Source organism: Melozone crissalis, unplaced genomic scaffold (genome assembly GCF_028551555.1).
Source record: "Melozone crissalis strain CALT ecotype California unplaced genomic scaffold, PUWL_Pcris_2 ptg000006l_1, whole genome shotgun sequence".
NCBI lineage: Eukaryota > Metazoa > Chordata > Aves > Passeriformes > Passerellidae > Melozone > Melozone crissalis.
In genome coordinates, this window is record NW_026535784.1 from 8846553 (window position 1) to 8867500 (window position 20948).

Below are 20948 nucleotides of genomic sequence, written 5' to 3' on the forward strand. Positions count from 1 at the left end.
ACAGGTCCCTCAGGAGCAGTGGAGCTGGGACCAAGCTATGTCTCTGGGAGTGCATGTGCCTCCTGCCATGTGCCTGGAGAGCAAATCCATCTTGGTCTGGGCTGGGGACATCATCTGATGGTAGCCAGCAGGGTGGACACAGAAGATCAGGAGTTCTAAAATCACAACAACACACCAAATTGCATTTGCTCTCCAGGAAAACCAGCACAGTCAAAACCAGAGTTTCCCAAGTAGCCTGCTCACTAGCAGGGCTCCTGGAGCAGCTCTCTGGGGAAGCCAGGCTGGTGCATGAGTGGTGTTCAGCTGTCCCCAGAGAGTGTGTGGAGGGAAGAGTCGTTACAGGATGAGCATCAGGTGTCAGGTTGTGTCATGTGTGTGTGCACAGGTGGAGGTGGGCACCACCCATTCTGTAGCACAGCTCAGTGTGAGACACTGGTCTGTACAAACCTTGTCATGGTGATGTTGGTCTGAAATGGTGCCAGTGCTGATGCAAAAAGGAGAGGCTAAAATATTGAGGATCCTGAGGAATGCTCCTGTCCTGTCTAGGAATGGAGATGCGCCCCACCTATGTCAGCAAGCCAAAAGAAATCTGCTTTTCTATGCACTGGAATTTTCCTGAGCTAGATATCTCAGTTTGGTTTTGTAACCAGGCAGATATCAGTAACCTACATCTCACTAAAGAAAGGATTTATCTTCTCTTTTAAAAGGTTCTCTATATTTTTATCCAGGGGCTGAAGTAGGCAGAATGAAAACACTGAAAACAGCAAGAGAGAGAAAAGGCAATTCTTGAAAAGTGCTACAAGAGCTTTTCCTCAGTGCATGCCTGCTTTTTTCCCCCACCCTTTTGCTTCTGCACCAGTTGCCTGACTCTGCCTCTCTTCAGTGTATTTCAGAAATGAAATCTGTCACAATATTTCCTCTCCAAGTGCCACCGTGTGTTAGGTTTCAGCTCCTGACAGGTGTATGAAATACCAGCTCCACCAGATGCACACAAACGTGGAAGCTTTAAAATGGCTCTGCAGGCCACAGATCCACTTCACCAGGCTGTGTCACAGGGGACAGGTGTCCTGTCAAAGGTTTGCTTTAAAAAACAGAGACTGATCCTGGTGGCGACATACTTCAAACTGCTGAGTGATTTTTTTTAGGAGCTAGGCAGGGAATGCTGCCTGAAACGTGCATCTGCAGGGCAGGGAAAAGGGCTGAAGCTCCTCCTGCAAAAAACTGTGTCAAATCACAGGTATCTTAGCTGAACTTCATTTTCAAATACTTTAATCTTTTTCTTGGAGGCAAAGTCAAATCCTCCCTCCATGGCTTTGATCTCAGCTGCTTTTCTGGAGTGTTGGCTGGGAAACATAAGCAAAGATGGGGGGAGATGCTGTCCCTGCAGTGGAGCAGTCTGGATTTTCTCCCAGTCATATGCCCTGAAGCCCTGTAATGCATCTCCTGCTTTCTATGTATCCATAAAATCTTTTTGCTCTTGCATGAAAAGTAATGTTAAAAAGGACAACTCCTTTTTGCTTAGCATGAACCTACAGAATTTTGGCTGTTTTGCTGGCAATGGTAGTATGTCTATCTGCTCATACCACAATTTACCCATCTTGGTCCATTTAATTTTCTGTTTTAATCTTTTCTGTGGCTTTGATTGCACCTACGGATTTTTCTAAAAAAAATTACATTTAAAGGCTGAAATGCTTACTGAAAGGTCTGTAATTCTACCTGATACATCATTTCTGCCACAGAGGAGCTGCGAGAGAGGCATCATAAATGTTGATGGCCATCATTGGGATGGACCCAGCTCCCATCACAGGTTTTGTCCTTGGTTTCAACAAACCACATCTAGCCAGATGCTCTTCTGCTTTTAGCATGCAGAACACTAGCAAAATACGTCTTTATGGGGGCTTTTTGTCAGGGCCTTTTCCTGACGCTGCCATTGTCCTTCAGTGTGGGAGGAGGCTGTAACACAAGGGCAGCCAGAAGGGCAGGGCAGGACGGGGCTCTCTGTCCACCAGGAGATGGCAGTGCATATACTGACTTAGGGGCTTTTCCCCTTTAGTTCTCTTTTGCAGTCTCCCTGAAAGAAAATGGGTCTTTTGAGGACAACAGACCTGTAACCCTTTCATTTCTGTTTGGGATTTTTTTTGTTGTTGTTGTTTTTTTTTTTTTAATTTTATTTTTTTATTGCTTTCATTTACATCCTTCCCACACCTCCCTCTGCAGCACAATGCCCCCAGCCCCCACACCTACTGGTCACCTTCCCAGTCTCAGTGGCTCAGCCCTACAGACAGGCACAAGGCAGTGTCACAGACACTGAGCACCAGTACTGGAGGAAGAAAAAGAAGAGAGGGTGACCCGTTTTGAAGTTAGCAGGCAGTGTGTGCGCAGGCTTGATCTCAGTGGTTTCTGCCCATGCTTTTCTTAAAGAAAAATATGCCCTTGTAGGAAAATTGAATTGACATTTAGCTTCTAGATTTCATCCTTGACATTCTCAGCTGGCCAGAGGATGGCAGGAGACACAGCTCCTTGCCTGTGTCAAGCCTGTGTGCCTTTGGGCCATATAACTCACAGCACTCAAGTATCCTGCTAAGGACTCTGACATTTTCTGCTGCAATGTCTTCCATCAGAGGGCTTCCAAAAAGGGTACATTAACATATGAAGTCCCATAGATTTTGGGAGGACGGAATGAGAGAATAGCTCAGAAAGGGACAGTTTTCTGCACCTGCGCTGACAGCAATGCTCATGGAGCAAAGTCCTTGTGTTCTCTCTTCCCTCACCACTTTGGAGCAGACCCTCAGGAGTTTTGTGCTTTCTGCACTTAGTGATGAGAGGCTTTTCAATGAATTGCAAATAGATTCAAATGCCACAGCTGAAAAGGTGGACTTTTTGGAGGTAGTGCCATAAATAAAGAGACTCCAAGTCTCTTTCACATAATACTCCAAGAACTTTCTCCTGAACCTGAAATGCCCCAGTTTTCCACTTCTCCTATCAAAACATTTTTCTAAATAATTACAGAGTGTTAAAAATGGATTGCTGTACCCAGGAGAATTTGCTCTTTGTTTGCCAGGAACAAATAGGCCAAGAGAATGTGCGCTCAGCATCACGAGTGGTGTTTGAAGGAAAGAGCAAAGTCAAAAGCATGTAGACATCACCAGAGATGCTCCTTTTTCAAAGTGAATTTTTATTGCACATTGTCAGGGTTTCAGGAGACACTCCTGCACATTGTGTTCCTAGGGGCTGGGGCAAAAGAAGGAATCTCCTCATTCCAGAGCAGTGCACATGCTGCTGTTGGCACAAAGGAATTCCTATTAATCTTTCTGGAAGTGACCTCTTCAAAAATATTTTTTTGCTTCTTAAGGTGCCACTCCCAAACAAGTACTGGGTTTTGATTACAATAGTCATGTTCACAACTGTTTGCACTTCAATGGCATTACTGTGCCTCCTCTGATAATCCCTGATCCCTGAGCAAGCACAAACCTGGAAATGTTCAAAGCATCCTGCTGTCATCAGTATCTTTGCAAATTGTTTTTCCCTTTTAGAGAATCCTTTTTGCATTTGGTGTGCCTGAACAATCTGTTTCCTACTGTAATGTGATGCCAGGTGGTAGGAAGATAAAAGATGGACTAAGCACACCTAGTTTCCCCTAGGAAAAAGGAAAAACTGTCCTAAGCCCACAGCCCCCAGGAGAAGTTCAAGACATGCTGATTTCCCTGTGGGTTTGCCAGGTTGCATCTTCTCACCCACACATATGATAAGGGCTTGCTTGGGAAGTGGTTGGGGGCTCCACAAGAAGTAAGGCCATGCAGTAGTTGTTCAGCAAGACTTAAAAGAAATGTGAAATATTTAAACAATACACAAACAAACAGATCCCTTTGATATTAATTTTACTGAATTTATTTGCTTCCCAGCTCGATTACAGTCATATCCCAGGCAGCAAAGAGCACACAGCTGCAAGAGAGCACCCCTAGACTTTACATCAAGGCCACTTTGCACAGACCTCTTATTTCTCCTGCTTCCCAGGCCAAGGCTGTGAGGTCAAATGTATGCACTATGTACACTGAGAAACAAAAGATATTTCAATCATACAATCACAGAATTTTCTAGGTTGGACAAGACCTTTAAGATCACTGAGTCCAGTCAGGTATATGACTGCTGCCTATGGACTCCAAAGGTGCTTGTTGTATGAAAAAAGCCAAGTCAAACTCACCTGTGCACATTGCATCCTCGGCAAAAAAGCAAAGCAGGTCTGTCCCATCCTCCAGCACTCCACCTTATGTGTGGATTTCTTTTATAAATTATTTCTGGACGCCTTATATTCAGGTTAAGTGGCTTCTGAAATATCTGTGCACACATTAATCTGTATCTAGTATGTGTGTGTACACATACAGGGACTCCAGGGACAAGTGCTTTCCACCATTTCCATCAACCCTCTCCCTTCTAGTCTCTCTGGTTGTTTGTTACTTTCACTTGCTGTTCCTTGTCTTAAATTAAACTGCAAGTCTGTCCTCACAGGGATGTCTTTTATTGTGGGTTGTTGGAAGGGGTTTTGCAGAGAAACTGGAGCAGCAGATAGAGCTCTCCAGGCACTACTGAAATAATAATGAAGTAGTTTCACCAAGGTTGGACGAGACAGCGTTGTCGGCTGCGTCTGAATTCTGCTTGTCCCTGAAAATTGCTTAGGTAATAAGATAGCTGCTTTAAAATTGCTGGGGGTATCCCACAGGATTCTGCTTTGACTCTGATTTCCATTTGCAGCACATGTTCTGCCATTTGGCCAGCACCATCCACCCGTGTGAGCTAATTTAGGGTTGCTAAACAGATGACACAGAACATACATCTTTTATATTTGATCTCTGCACTGGTGAGTTATCTGACTGACGGTTAATCTCAACTTGTAATAGGATTTGCCTACACTTCTTGAGAGTGAGATATTGGTCTTCTTTGAACAGCATCTTGGGGGAAGCATGCCTGGGAGAAAGGTGGGAGTGTTAATTCGTGCTTTTTTAGCTCCTTGTTTTTGTAGGTTGGATCTGGTGCTGTGTGCCTCTGCGAGGAACAACAGGGTCATCAACCCAAGGAGCTCACCTGTCAGAGGGGACGGCATCTTCCAGCTCTAGGGTCATCCCTGCACACCAGCAGGGTCAGGAGCTGCCTGCAGCTGGTGTGGGGCTGGTTTGGCTCAGCTCCTGTCTGGGTTGGTGGCTGCTCTGCACCTGTGCTGAGCACTGTGCTGAGCTCAGTGGCTGGCCAGCCCTCTCCTTCACTTTCTGCCTTCCTTTGTACACATCAAAGTGTTGACTTGGTGACTGTCTTCATGTTGGGGGACTTTTCTGGGCCTCTATCCACTTCTTCAGTACTCAAACTTTGGCTATTGCTATGTTCTGCTCTCAGGGCAAGTCCCCATTCCCAACACTGTGCGCCCTCTCTGTGCCCTAATCTGCCAGCAATGCTGCTGCATTTTCTCCCCTTAGTCCCTTCAGTCTGCCTAGCCTCTCCCAGAGGTACAGCAGAAACAGCCTGGGGATCACAGTCTGCAAGGAGCACACTCAGAGCATCCCAGCTTTACCTGCTGTAAGGTGGGAAAAGGTGTCTGCCAGCCCCCAGAGGAAGAAAGGCTTCTGGCACTTAATCCTGCCAGAGTGGGCAGAGGAGGGAGCTGGCAAGAACTGGCTGCACTCCCTGAGCTCCTCCTAGCATACCCAGGGGGAGAGAAAATTGTACTACAAGACCATGGAGACCATGAAAACTCAATGCTTTTGATTGTGTGAAAACTTGTATTGACACTTCAGTTTCTACAGTCACATCATCCTCGACTGACATCTGCAAGTGAAGGACAACAAAAAGAAGCCTGAACACGGATGTCCACAATAAAAAATCTTGCTCACACAGACAAAACCTTCTACACATCCTGCAGCAGAAGCAAATCTCACAGACTGCACTGGATGGTGCCCTGGAATGATGCTGTGCGTTTTAGGTGAAGTGGGTTTGAAGTAGGTGCTGATTGCAAGTTTAGAAGGTTTGTCCAAATTTTCAACAATGTAATACCATGCCAGCATGAAAATCTGTTTATTTCTGGTGCAGGTCAGCAAGTAACTTCTGATGTGTTGGATAAGAGCAAGACAGTGCCAGTAAGAGGCGCAGTGAGGTCTGTGTCCCTCCCACCTGTCCTGAAGTGCTCCCCACCTTGGTCAAAAGCCAAGGTGCCAGGCGTGGTGGGGTTCTTGTCCTGACTCCTCGTCATGGCACCTGCCAGGGGCTGGATGCCTGTTGTACATTAACTAACCTGTACTATGGAAAAAAGGTCATGTGTGCAACCTGGAGAAAAAACAGAACACCAAAAAAAACAACCACTGAGTCATCTTTGCTAAGTGTTTCAGACCTGAGCTGACCCAGTTTTCTGTGGAATTATGTTCCTGCACAGGGCAGGGTCACCCCATGGGGTGAAATGCTGGTTCAAACGATGCCGTTGTGCTACACACAAGGGATTTATCAGCACGATCCATGTTACAAGGCCTTGATTTGTCTGTCATCTGATCCTTTTTGAATGTGCTTTCAGGGCAGTTGATTTCAAAATGGTCTCTGTATTGTTTGGGTCTGCTTTGGTGTAGCATGACATTCAGGATTCCTTTACAGGCAACTGTGCAGAGCAGGAAAATCTATGTGAAATGCTTCCTACTGGAGTCACCATCTGGCCAATATTCATCTTGTTTAGTGAAATACCAAGATATCCATAGAACGCAGGTGTTAATGCAGATCATAAGGCACAAGTGACCGCAGTAATAAACCAACATGCAATGAAATGTAATTAATGCACCTGGTGCTTGGGTTTGAAAAGAATTTCAGTGCCTTTTTATTTTCCCTGAACACTGAGTGAATTTTAATAGTTGGAACTTCAATCATCACTTCTCAACCAACCCTTTAATCATATTAATTCTCTTAAAAAGTGAACGATAATGTTTTTTAGTAAATAATATTTCATAATTCAGTCAGGAGGGGCAAAGTGCAAACACACATGAAACTATATGCTGCTTAGTAACATTTTTGTGGCATAAAAAAACTCTTGTCCTGTTTCTGTCAGTCTGGTTCTGCTGCTGGCAAAGGTTTGTTTTCAGTCATGTAAGCCTTGTTGATCCGTTCCAAGTGTTTTTGAACCAGCTGGAACAAGTGAAAAGATCCCAGGCAAAAAAATAAATTATTAAAATTTCTATCACTGGATTTCACAGTGTGTTTTTTATCTCACCTCTGTCCTGCATTAGGAATGAATGCATTTTTGTAAGGTTAAAAACCCCCAGGATGACATTTATTCCAAGCAGACCAAAAAACTCAACTCCACACTGGAAATGTAGATTATATGTCTGTGTTTCTGAGTTCCAGAAAATCACATTATTTTCAAATGTCCTCTCAGAGCGGAGATCAGACCCAATCTCATCAGTCAGCTGGCAAATCCCGTGCAGACAGGGTATTTGTGGAGAAAGGGAGAGGTCAAAAAGTCAGAGAGGGGTCATGAGCAATTTTTATTTTTGCATGGATATTTCTCAAGGGTGGTCTGAGGGTTGTGAGGAACATAAATCTGTGGGTATACTTGTACACTGACAGAGAAGGATGGTCACATCAAGTGACTTCCCAATCCAGTGTTATTTAGTAGGGACTCAGAGTGTGCTGCCTCCCCAGAGAGATGTCCGCTGCTGACACTGGCACTGCTCAATCCCTCTCCCCAGGCTTGACACAGGTGCAGATCACACTGTGTTCTGCCACCAATGGTCACTGCCATCGGCTACACTTTCACCTTCATCATTGGACCATCCTTGTAAAGCAGAGTTTGGTTCCCAGTCAGCAAGGACAGGCGGCTGAGGGTCACTGCCAAGGGACAGAAAACCCTCTTGTCACATAGCTGAGGGTACAGCCAGGACCTCTGCAGTGTCCCCATCTTCCACAAGACAAAGGAAACTGGGAGAAGGATGGTCCATGTTGCTGCATACTGCTGAATTTTCTTGTGCTCAGAGAGAGACAAAGAAATTAAGGAAGGCCTGCTGACCCCAGCTTCTCTTACTGCCTCCCTGCAAAGTTGCTTTCCTGGCAAGCCCTGTGAGAAGGGCACAGGCAGCACTGGGGTGGGAGCCTGGGAGTGACAATGAGTGTGAATGGTCACCTGGTGGGGCAGGGCTGCAGAAGGGCTGATGGGGATGATCCCCCCTGTCCTCGCCTGTTGCAGCACCCCTGCAATCCCTTCAATGACCTGGGTCAGTTTTAGGAAACAAATTACTTAGGGCTGTCCTTGGCACTTCCTGACCTTTTTTTACAGCCACCAAAGCTTACTAACTGTTCTCCTTGGGCACCTGACTTTACACTTGGGTTAATAACCTCATAATGGAGTGCCAGCAGCAGACAAGACACGTGCAACACCCAAAGCAAACCCTTGCTGACAGAACGGGGAACTGCAAGAAGGGCTAACCAGGCTTTCCTGAACCCCAGCATTCATAAGGATTAGGACAAAATCACCAATCTGTTTTTTTACTTCTTGACCTAAGTCAGCTTTTGAGCCCAGGACTGCAGAGGTGAAAGGTTAATGTATTAAGCTGTCTGCTCTTCAATTAATCCCTAAATCCTGGGCAGATTTACAAACTCTTGGAAGATTTTAAATCTCACCTGATTTATGAGATGTCTTTTTTAAGTTCAGATTGCCTTTACAGGCGGTCACCATACAGGGCAATAAGGATAATTGCTATTCAGATTTATTATCAGGATGGAAATTTTAATTTCCAAAATAATGTGCACCTGTCTATCCTGACACTGTGGCAAAGCTGAGCATCTGAAATGTTAAACCCTGATGTCCTTTTATTTTCTTCATGCCTCATTGAAGAAACCAGTTGTGCTGAGGACAGGCTATGAGCCTGACAAACAGAGGAACTGAAATCCTTCTGCCATTGACAGAAATGCAGATAACTTGTTGAAAATAAAGCTGTACACTGTTGCAGCATCAAGAATTTCTCTCAGATAATACTGTAAAAATGCACCTTTTGGAGGAAGTTCATTGTCTTTTAAGGAAGACCTTGACACTGGAGAGTTATGAGGATGTGTGCCAGAAGCTAAGGGAGTTGGCAGGCTAGTATATTTGCATATGGACTTTCTGCATCAATTAAAAACCTGGAGCCTTGAATACACAGATGTTTTAAAATTCATTCTAGTGCATTCTCTGGTGCCCTGAGAATTCCCCTGAAGCCAGAGAGAGCATAACTAACATCCAGACCCAGTAGTCCAAGAAAAGCCTCAGTGCCATCACCACAAACACTGAAGAAAAGGCCAGGGAAGCTCTTTTGTTCCAAGGTAAGTAATCATAAAATCATAGAATTGTTTAGGTTGGAAAAGATCTTTAACATCAAGTCCAAACCTTATCCCAGCACAGACAAGTCCACCAATAAACCATGTCCACATTTACAGGTCTTTTAAATACTTCCAGGGATGGTGACTCTGTAATTTCCTTGGGCAGGCTATTCCAGTGTTTGACAACCATTGTGGTGTAGGAAATTTTCCTAATGACCAATTTAAACTCTCCCTGACACAACTAGACTTGGCTACTAATCAATCTGCTCTGCTAAAGACTGGATTGTAGGCTGAAGGCTGACACCCTAGTCAGTAAAGGGAATCCAGATACTCCATGTTATCCTGTGACTAAGAGTGCCACTTGCCAATAAAGGACTCCATCTCCAAGAGGGTTTACTGGTACAAAGCCAGTTACCTGGCTGTCAGACAATGGGCATGAATCACACCCAGTGCTCATGATTCATGGCTGCTCACTAGGCAGAGCCTCCTCAGGTATTTCCATATCAAACAGAGGTAGGAACTTTCAATGGCTTCCCACACAGGTGGGATTGAACCAGTGGTGCAGAAGAAAGGAGCCTGTGTGCAGCCCTGGCCCTGGCTCCTCAGAGCAGCTGCACACTGTTGCAGAGGAGACCTGTTCCAAAAGATGTCAGACAAACTTTGCTCATGCAGCCTTTGCAGACATCTATGGGCTCCGTTGTTATTGTTGAATATGCTCTTTGTTTAAAAAAGTGTAATGCCTGAGGAGGACTTTCATCCACAACAGTTTGAAGAACAAGGAATAGCTCATTCCTTTCTCTCCTGAGCAGACACAGTCCTCTATGCAGAAATATTGTATTATAGGTATTTGGAAGAGAGAGGGTGAGGAGTGGGAAGGAGAAAATGCCAGGATCCCAGCCCCATCAATTGTTGTCAGCTCTGCTCTGGGAATAGAGTGTAGCTGTTAATTGCTGCTGCAGATCCAGCAGATGGTGGGTAAGACATTGTATTTAATGGAGCCCCTCAAAAAAGAGTGGCATCTGTTTGTTTAATTTCTTGGCAACTGAACGGCAGATTTAAAAAACAAACAAACCAAATTGGACATTTAGCTATGAACATCCCCCTAACAGATTATAAATGTTTTAAGATAAATAGGTCAAATTAAGCAAAATATCAATTGACACATTTGAGAAGTAAGCCAAACTTTTAGATATTTTCTCTTTTAAAGATTAGATTTTCAACATATGGCAGTGAAACTCCTTAAAGAGGTTTTTAAATTAAATGTTGATATTATCCTTTTGACTATGAATTTGTCTAAGTGTTCATAGAACTTATACAAGTTTATTAATTCAGAAACTAATCTATTCTGCCTCTCTCTGACACACATGCTGGGATTAAAATATGATTTCCAGATCTAGACACTTTAGTCATATGCATCTCCTACATTTATAAACAGCAGCAGAAAAATAAGGCAAAAAGAATTCCTCTCTGTAACAGTTGGGACAAGCAACTCTGAGGAGCTATTGCCGTGGCTATTGCTGCCACAGCTCCTGTATTAATGCAACCCCTGTATTTCTGGGAATTCACTGCCACAGAAGTTGTCATAGTGGAGTTTGTAATGGATCCATCTGTAATGGGGAGTATGAAATTGTCTATAACTATAGTCAAATCTGGATGCTTTGCACAAGAATGTAAATTACCTTGATCTTTACTGTCTATACAGGGCTGCACCATGTGAAATCCACCCTAGCCCCACTCACTGAGCACACAGCCTTCCAAAAGCGTAAGAGTGGATCACTCTCCAAAGATATCCTCCAGGTACTATTTCTGGGAGGCCTTCTGCACCATTTGTCAGATTTTAGGCATGTTTTCTATTTCCTCTTTTAGAGCAGAGTTCAGCTAGGATGCTTAAGCTGCGAAACAGCCCACGTGGCCTCCCTGTTTCCAGCTGCTGATCCAAAAAATGTTGCTGCTCACTTTTTCCTACCAGCTAACTTCCATCCATGTTCATTGCTGCAGGCCGGGCAGAGGCTCCCATCCGTGCAGAAAGCCATTCCCTGAGACGTTTTCATGGCTGGCAGCTGCGGCAGGGCTGCGCCGCCCGGGCCGTGTGTGCTGGGCCGCGCCAGGGCCTGGCGCTGGCAGGGCTGCAGCAGGAGCCCCAGCCATGGCTGCCAGCACTGCTGTGCTGCCCAAATGTGCCCTCCCTGGCACGGTGTGCTGCTGGCTGCAGGCTGGCTGAAGCTGCACTGTGTTTCATTCCAGGGCTGATTTCCTTTCAGGCCCTGGATGTGCACGTGCTGTCCCCTGACAGCAGGCCTTGGCATGGGGGGCACAGGTCTGGGTGTCCCTCAGAGGCACTGTCTCAGGCAAGTGCCAGATGAGTGCTGCTGGAATTCTTCCAGGTGAAAAATTCAGTTTAATCTCTGTGTGTCTGTACTGCCCCAGCAGGACAACCTTGGGCCACAGGGAGTAACTCGCTTCTCCCAGAATTTCCCTGGGTCGGGGAGTATCTCACACCCTCTTGCTGACACAAGCTCCCTCCTCAGCCTATCCCCAACTCTCTTCTCCCAGGTGCTCGTTTGTCCTATTCCACATGGACATAAATGAAGAAATAAATGGGAAATATCCACACCATAAACCAACTGTCAGTATTTTACCCTGGTGATTGAATTCTTCAGGCAAACATATATCTAAATATAGTCATAGGCTGCAGTCAGACAATATTTTTACAGCTCTTTATTAAGGACACTTCTGATATATATCTTTCACTTTTGTTTTTATTTTTATAATTCAGGTCATAGCTTTGTGAATATTTCATCTTTTAAATTAAAGGGGGCGTGAGTTGTTCACATAGTGTATACACCTTGATAATGTCTGGTCAGTTGTGGTGAAACAAAGCTTCTAGCTCAGCTCCCCAGTCTGTGAGTAGGGCATAACAACATGCAGATGATAATAACAGACATTTTTTCTCACTCCCAGAAATAAAAACAAGAGCTATCCAATCTTACAATTATGATTTCAGCATCAGCAATTTCTGTTGATTTCACATCAACAGAAGCCTAAGACTGTTAACCATACCATACTGCTCTTATTTCAGATAAGACCTTTTCTGATTAAAATTTTTATCAGGTGAATGGAAAATTAAATGTCTGTGTGATATGAGAGTCCATAAGGTTTGTTCTTTTTTCGCCCTTGGCTTACTCTTAATAGAACTTGTATTAAGCCACTCTTTAAAAAAAAAATTGTTAGAAGCTGCACTAGGAAGGCACTTCCCCATACACTGAGTTGATACTTGATTTCACAAATGAGGTCAGTACCATCTTGATCAAACAGAGCCACTCCTCTGACAAGAAAAGCATCCTGTAGTGAATCAGGACATATGGAGCAGACCCAATTCTATTGGAACTAAAATAAGCATGAAAAGGTCTCAAAAGAGATAATTTAAATGCCTCTCATGGCTCTTACCACATATCACATGCCTTGCCTATAAAAGGTTAGACTGGAAAAATCTACTACAATACCTATCTTGCAAAAAGGAAAAAAAAAAAAAACAAGTCACTTCTGTAACATTCTTAATTAAAAGATAAGGAAATATTCCTCCTAAATACTCACACCTTGCACTTATCTATGACATTTCTGCTAAGGAGCTGAAAAGAGCAGATGAGGACTGTTATCTGCAGTGGCTCAGCCTGTGCTAGGGTGAGGAGCTAACCCAGCTGTGTGTGCTCAGCTCCTCTCAGCACCCGAGGCACCGGCAGGGCGAGCCGGGACTGCTCCCGCACACCCAGCTCCTGCAGCAGCATCACCCCTGCCTGCCAGGGCTGCTGGTCCTCCTGGCTCTTGTCATCATTGCAGGGAAATGCTAAATGCTGCCAATCCTCCCATCACCCTTTGTTTTCCACAGTTCCTCTTCATAAGGAATACAGCCATTGGGAGCCGAATTGTAGAGTTAGCTTAGAAAATACCGGCAGTGAATATTTAAAGAAAGACTTGGGCATGTCTGTCCCTTTCTGTCCATTCTGCAGCGCTGCTTTCCAGGATGACTACTTAACCTTGTGACATAAATACAGGTTCTTGCAGGCAAACACTCATTGGAGTGAGAATGACAAAATCTCCAGTACCAAATATAACCCGTGCATCTCCACGGAGATGGGAACAGGTAGGCAATTTTGCCTGACAAGCTGTCTAAAATCTGCGTTTTCCTAGTCACCCTCCCTTCTATTTTCTACCTCAGCTTCAGTAGACTCATCTGCTAATTTTTCCCTGATGATGCCCTCCACATAATTTGCCTTCCTCATGCTGGCAGCCATCCCTTTATAGAGCTCTCTGCACTCATTCACAAAAGTCAACTGGGTAAAGAGGCCCCATTTCCTATTTTAGGGCACATTCCTTGTTTTAATGCTTTTGGTGAGGCTTGTGCTTTTATCCAGAATGAGAAACCATTGCTTTAAGCTTTTTAAAAATTTTAGTTATTCTTTATTGTCCTATTGTAAGGGAAAATCAGGCCCCAAGACTTTCTATTATTCTTGATGATGTTTCTAATATGTGGTCATTTATTGGTTTCTGTCAGGTAATTATTTCCTTTTATAGACAAGGTATTTTGATATTTCATTCTTCTCAAGGGAAGAAGACTAAACAAATATTACTGTGTTTGCTATAAAAGACAGTTGATTTTCTCCAAACTGACTTGAATTATTTTCAGTGCAGGTTAAAATTAATGGTGAATGCTCACTTCTTTTTGGTTTTGTGTCACTCTAAGATTATTTTCTCCCATGACTTCTCACTTACTTACTTTTCTGCTTTTGAAGTGTTCCATACAGGAGAATCATTACATGGTGCAGTGCAGGAGCAAAGAACAGCATTATGTTTTTCCCCAAGGCTGGCAAGGCCATGCCATGGTGGAGCAGCCTGCAGGGATCCAGGGCTGACCTCCTGTACTGGCTGCAGCATCACTTGGAGGTGTTTTCAGGCAAAAGGGATCTGTTTCCTAAAACATCCAGCCTGACCTGCACCTTGGCAGCTACAACTCTGGGGTCTGCGGCTGCAGTGGGAATGATGCAGCCAAGAAATTGCAGCCAGAGGAAAGCCTGTGAGTGTCACACATGGCAGATTTAAAAAACAAACAAACCAAACTGGACATGGTGCTAGAGACTGGCATGTGATTAGCAACCAGGGCTGATTTAAAACCTGTTAAAATGTTTTAAAAATGTGTCTGTGTTATGAGGAAGAACAAAAGAAACTTAGATAGGGGACCAAAGCCTATGTTTGGTCATATGCAGGAAAATAAAGTAACTTCCAAGGGGATTAGTGTTTCTGTATACACAAAGTTTCAGACTCATTGAAATCAATATCCTCTAAGCTCTTTGCCATCTCTGAAGTGCAAGTCTTCAAATTAGTTTGACACACTTTGTCAGAGAGCAAAAAGCCCAGTCAGCCAAAGAAACCGCAACCACATGAGCCCACTGTTCGGAGGAGTTTGTCAGCACTTCACACAAGCACTACTGAAATGAGGTTCAGAAGTCTTGAGCTTTGCAATCTTTTCAAAAAACCATTTTTTTATTGCACTTGAAATAAGAAGGAGTTGGTATATGAAAATCAAAGTACTGCACGCCTCAAAAGATAACAGAAGTTTATTACACTATAAAGGCTTTCAGCATATGTGAATGCTTATTTTATCTGAACACATTAGCATAGTTATTAGTCATTCTAAATGATTAAATTTTTCTCTCATCCACCTAATCTGCATTATAAATGAATATACTAAAGAGCAATGCACATTGTTGACAAAGCACTGACTTGGCAGTCAGGAGATAGGCTTTGTTTCTGGGCCCGATTTTGACCTCTTGAGCTGGCCAAGGCTGGTTGTTTTGCCTTGAAATGCTTCAGCATTGTAATATTGACCTATCTGAACAAAAGCATCACTATACAATCAATATGCATCAATGTCCAATCAATATTTTAAACTACTTTACATTGTTTCATTATTTATTGTCATAGGTAATCCTGTTAATGATGCTTAATGAAAGGAGAGAAACTGTTAGGCTATGGATTTTGATGTGCTTTGGTATTCATGGAGTGATTTTTTTTTTGGAGTGAATAAGGGCAGAGATCCCCCTTGCAGCAGTGGCAGCTCCTGTGACTTAAGGCACTGCCTCCTCCACTTGGCCGTCTCTCTATTTCTCTTCAGCAGCAATTGCTAGAAAGGAATTAACTCATAGTATGTTTGAATGAAAACCAAATAAAATTTAGGTTTGAACTGTCCAAAGTTGATTTCATTGTGGTCTTGAACAAAGACCATGTTCTGCTCCTCAGTCCTCTCCTTCCCACCTTTTAGGCATTGTGTCTCATTGCTGTGGCAATCTGTGGCAGCCTGGAGGTGAGTGTGGATGCCCAAAGACAATGGGATTTTCCTTCTCCCAGAAGTGATGGGATGGTCTCTAGATCTGCCCGTCTCCTCAAGAAGTTCAGAAGCCTTGGTCACAAACCATGTGAAAGAATAAAGAGTTGTCAAGAGCCCCACAGCTGCTCGTGCAGAGGAGCTGGTGCTGGGAGCCCTGCATACCCTTCCCAAGAGGACAGGTAACATTGCCTGATAATCACATGTGCCCACCAGGGAAAGCCTTAATTTTTCTTATGGTTTTACTGGGCCTCAGAAAGTTTACTCTTGGTCTCTTTTGCGTGTTCCTTACACTTGGTAACCATATGTAACTGGTTTTTGCTACAGCCAAGCCAAACCTGTGCCAGTACGTTCAATAGCAGATGAAGTCCTTCCTTCCTGATAGGATGGGCTGAAAAAGGACTGTGGCAGTTTGCTTAAGTAGGGTGGGGTTGGTACCAATAAATAGTTGAATTCCCTGGAGGTCAATAGTATAGAAAATGAAAAAAATCTCCCTGGTTGATTGTGTAAGGATCACCTCTGATTTAGCCACATTTCCATGAAGCCTTGCTCCAGTGGAGTAATGCTCCAGGACTTCTTCAGACATTGAACATAGATTTGTGTTTTACTGAGATAAAGCAGGATGTCATCTGTGAAAAGAGCAATTTATGTCCTTTGTCATGGATTGTGATGCCTCCAATCTCTGGAGACTTTCTGATAGCTATTGCTAGCAGTTCAGTGGACAGAGCAATCAGAGGAGGTGACAAAGGACACACTTGCCTTCTGCCTCTCTAAGGAAAAAGTCATTCAAATAAAGGAGTCTCCGAGAGTCATTCAAACAAATGAGTGCACACCCTCTGGCTTTCTGTGGGCTTAATGAGCCCAATTCACCAGAAGCACAGCCTTGTTGACAAGCCCCTGTCTTTGGAGGCAGAAAGAGAATGCTGAAGGAAAGTCGGTCAGATTTGTTTTCTCTGAAGGAGTGCAAAGACAATTTTCTGCCCTTGCCTAGGACTGTGGGAGCTGCGCAATCCTGGGCATGCAGCGACCTACTTGCTCTGCTGGCTCAGGCTTTGCTTTTCTTCCTGGGATTTTGCTCTGATTTCAAACAAACATTTGCTTCTCTGCTAAGAAATGGGTTTCACACAGTCCTGAGGCAATCATGGTTTTAGGAGAGCCTATTTGCTTCTTCCTCTGCCTTGTATTTTATATGAGGGCAGTAATTTTGTGCATGCAATAATTTCAAGAGCTGGCAAGTTCCAGAAATGTCTAAATTGTTGTGTGTATATGAAGCCATATCACACAACTGTGTTTTGTGTTGCTTGATTGTTTGGTTGGGGTTTTTAAGTTTCTGTTCCCCTCCCTAGGATAAAAGACAGGGAAGCAAAGTGGCTGCTCAGCTTCAGGCACCAAGCTGCCCACTGTGCCTTTGATATACAGCCCCCTTGCCCATATGCACAGTCACGTGCTCACATAACTCTTCCTAACTGTGGGAAATGAAAAGGAAAATGTTAAATTTGGTAATATTTATCACAATCATTTTTCAAGAGCAGGAGTGAGACTACTGGTCTGTTGAGAAATGTGGCCTTTTAATAGTCATCTAGGATTACCCATTTATGTGAATAATAAAAATCTCTTATGCAGATAGAGAAAGTAGGGTACAACTTTATAATGGAGTATATATTCTCTAGCACAGATAATGACTGAGGCCTTGGAGTTTGAAGAAATGTCAATTCATCAAGATTTTGTCTTTTTTTTTTTTTCCCAAGCTCTCCATTTTGGAGATTTCATGGAAATAATTGAGTTTTCTACTATTGGACCAAGAGTCTCAAATATGCATGACTTTAAAGAAAGAGATTATTAAATATCTCACCATTTAATATCTAGATAATTTCATCCAATAAAATTCTGTGCAGCAAGTAATTTAAATTGGTACCCTATTTATGGCAGACAAAACTGCTCACTACCATCTGCTTCGTGGTTTTAATAGATGAAGTGTTAACTGCATGTTGCATAAAATTCATTGCGACTAGGTTAATTAAATGGCTGTGCTTCACTTCCTGCACTCTGGTAATAAGATGACAACCTCATCTGAATTTATTAACCCTTGCCACTTTCAGTACTGTTATCACCCATTCAACCACCTTTGGTCAACAAAAACAAAATAAATCACAATAACAGGAGACATAACCATATTGGCTAACAAAATAGATATTGATTAGCATCTTCTAAAGCAAATATGTCAATCCAGTCTGATTTTCTTTTTGAGAAGGTCATTGAAATCTGCTGGAGTATCAGCAGAGTGCGTAAATGATGATGCAGTAGGTTGTTGGAAAACAGTGCAAATCTAATCTTTGGTGCTAAACAGCCTAAATGACACCTTCACTATGGGAAGCTGGAGAGGTCTTTAGTGTCTTCAGCTTTCTATTTGAGCAAGCAGACCTTAAATAGCCTGCTGCACCAGGCCCTTAGAGAGGGCTCAAAGCCAGACCTCTGAGTGTCACTCCAGTCACAGCCATTTCTGTCCCTTCCAAAGAGAGAGCATGAGGTGAAACTGCTTCATCTACATCCATGCCCTGGCCACCCCAGCACTGGGTCAAGCCTTAGTGACAGCAGATGCAAAGATTCTTCTTAGCTATGGCTAGTTGAAACTATCTGTTTCTACTAGCCAGGTGGGACTGGGCTGGTGCATGGTGAGGAAGGACCTGGCAGAGGCATCTCCAGGTACCAGTTCTTGGACTCAGCCTCTTCTCCACCACTTACACTCTTCAGATATTTAGAAAAGTTAATTTCAGGCAAGTACACAAAAAGCAGTTTTGTTTGCTCTACTGAGATTTACCAGGAGAAATCAACACCATGCATCAAAGTCGTAGTCATTTTTGCCCTTCAGATCCAGGCATTGAAGGCTGTTTGGAGGACTTCCAGTCATTCCACTGTAGGTTTCCCTCTCTGCCTCACTCTCACCTGACTATTGCTTCTGGAAACAGCTCCTGTCACGTTCAGCCCCCTGGTCTAAGCAGGCTCCAGACACTGCCTTTGAGGGTGTTTTTATGTGGCCTAGTGAGGAAAGTCGTGTGGCTCCCTCCTTCTATGCACCAAAGTGGTGGAATGAAATCTAGCTCCGGTTCACAAGTTCAGCTGCACCAAACCTGTTCAACCTGTCTTGGGTATTACTGTGCCAGCACTGGGCTTTGCCTTCCAGGGACGTAGATAAGGTTTGTTTTTTAAACACAACAGGGAAGTTTTCATTTATGCTGAGGGTTGTAGTTAGAAATAAGTTCATAAGATGAATCAGAATTTATAACTGTTTACACACCAGAACAAAATAGCTTACTCCACTTTTACTCAAGAGGCTGCCAAACTTCCCTCATTCTGCCCCCACACCTCCCAAAACTCGTCCTTGTCCCAGCCATGAAGAAAAATAGCAAAATCAAAGCAACTTGCCCCATACAGTCTTACCTGTGCTGGGGACTAGGAGAGCATCAGATGAACTGATTTATTTCTCAGAAGCCTGATGTCAGCAGGCAGTGAAACCAGATTTACCAAAAATCCCTGCCCCTGCCCAGACTAGGATGCATTCAGTTCCCAGAGCAGACTGGAAGTGGAGCTGTGGCAAAGAGATCGATGGTGTTCACTGTGGTTGTTTCCTCACACCATTGAAAGACATAGACAGAAATATTATGTTTGGCTTGTCTATGGGTGCACTTTCTGAGTATGGCAGATATTGTGCACCTTCCCTAGTTAAATGTTAAAATCTCTTCACATTGTCAAAGTATTGAAATATCTTCCATCCCAGAGGCAACCAGTTCAGTGGGGAACAGCTCATATCTTCATTGGGGTGTGGACAAAGGGCTTCTTTTGACAGTTTTGCACACCACAACAGTACTATAATAAACTATAATACCTCCTTATGTTGTTTTTTTCCTCCTCACACAAGACACAGTATTCTAGATGATCTGTGTTTTTCATCTCCCAACACTGCTGGCAACTTTCAATACAGCAGGATGAAAGGTTTTAGTGGTAAGAAAGCAGGAAACAAGATGCTCTGTCTGAAGCCAGGAGCTAGACTTTGAGTATTCCTGCTCTAGAAACTACAGTTATGGGATTTGAACAGATCCAGGAGCACATGTGTACTCTAGAAATGTCTTGAACGTATCCATCATGTCCTGGAGATAACAGGGCCTTTACTAAACTTTCCCCTTTGTAGCTTCATGAGATCATAGCCAGGCCCTCTGTTTGGGTAAGTGGAGAGCAGCTTCTCCCTTTGCTGTGCTGCATGTTTGCCATAGAGTCAATAAATTTAGTGAACCAAGCTGTCTTAATTCTGATAGAAAGGAGTAAACAAAGGATCTTCTATTTCTGGAGCACAAGCAGTGGGTGATCAGTGCATTCATCAAAACGTCAGTACACTGGTTCAAGCCCCTGGTCTGCACCAGGCATACAGAAGATATACTTAGATAAAATTCCCATTAAGTGTTCATCTGTCCACAAGCTCTGGGTAAATTGCAACACCAGGGTGTCATGAACCTGAGGGTAAAGCAGATGGAAATGAAATGAAACTGAGAGACATCTGAACCTGTTAAAATGAGACGTGGAGAGAAGATCCCGCCAATCCCCTCTTCCATGCCGTGCCCAGGCAGCCCCAGCGCCTGCCTTCTGCAGTGATGCAGCAGCACTCAGCTGTACAAAGCCCTTTAGGTACACAGGGTGAAATCTCAGGCAATGCCCACACAGAGCTCCTGGTGACAGATCGGTGATGACTGTGAGAGATCAGTGAGGCACTGCAGACGCAAGTTGTGGCCAGAACATTGACCTAGACCTTGGCTCTGTGATACTTTCTATTTAAAGAAAATAGAACAGCTTTACACACCACCCTCCCCTTGCTCACTGTGCTTGTAGGTGGATCATTCCTGCTTGTTCTTCAGGTCAGCTGGTGGCTCTCATAGCTACAACAAGCTCTGCCCTGTTCTCCTGTGCTACCTCAGAATCTCTTCTTGCCGGTGTTTGGGTGGCAGCTCCCCGCTGTCTGCAGCCTTCTTTCCCACCAGCATGCTTGGTGGTTTGAAGGACAACCTGATCTTCTATTTATACTTAACACAAGATGGAGAAGTGTTTAGTACCTCTGTGAAGCAAAAACAACGCAGCCTTAACTCTGGAATGGCACAGCTTATTCAGAAGGCAAACAACATAATAGCCCTTCATGTGGCAAGCAGACAGGTAATTTGGCAGCTGAAGCTCTGTGCCAACAATTAAGTGCTAACGAAAGTGATGGCAT